Source organism: Volvox carteri, assembly GCF_000143455.1.
Source record: "Volvox carteri f. nagariensis unplaced genomic scaffold VOLCAscaffold_80, whole genome shotgun sequence".
In the NCBI taxonomy this organism is placed as follows: domain Eukaryota; kingdom Viridiplantae; phylum Chlorophyta; class Chlorophyceae; order Chlamydomonadales; family Volvocaceae; genus Volvox; species Volvox carteri.
The window spans coordinates 343,891-344,229 of record NW_003307623.1 but is presented as its reverse complement, the minus strand read 5'-3'; the positions used below and the strand labels follow the sequence as shown (position 1 = coordinate 344,229).

At 56.0% G+C, this 339-nt stretch overlaps 1 protein-coding gene across 1 annotated transcript in view; it reads left to right on the top strand.

Annotated features, from left to right (window-relative positions):
* The window catches only part of VOLCADRAFT_98977 (uncharacterized protein), a gene marked incomplete at both ends in the record, with an annotated part of 14,856 nt that overhangs the window by 6,084 nt on the left and 8,433 nt on the right, over positions 1-339 (top strand). The gene's annotated exons all lie outside the window — the stretch shown is intronic.

The following is a 339-nucleotide window of genomic DNA, read 5'->3' as shown; positions in this document are numbered from 1 at the left end:
GGGGGTGGGGGTGGGGGGCAGACGGAGGGGGCAATGAGGGGTTACCCCGGGTTTTAGGGGTTATCGGGGTTGGGGTGGAGGGAAGCAGCGAGAGACAATCGCGATGGTCCAGGAAACAGGCTGCGCTTGGTGGTTCCGGTCCATTGCTGCTATGCATCATTACTTTTGCAACCCGGAAAGTCGTGTAGTGTTATCTTTCAACATGATGCAAGACGAACGATGGTGAACGAACTCTATTCGATCAGTGTTTGAGAAATTGTGGTGTGCGCGTGTTGCGGCATTCCCCACGGCGTTTGCACGAAGTAAACTGTAACTCATCGGGGGGGTTCTGGGGGGGCG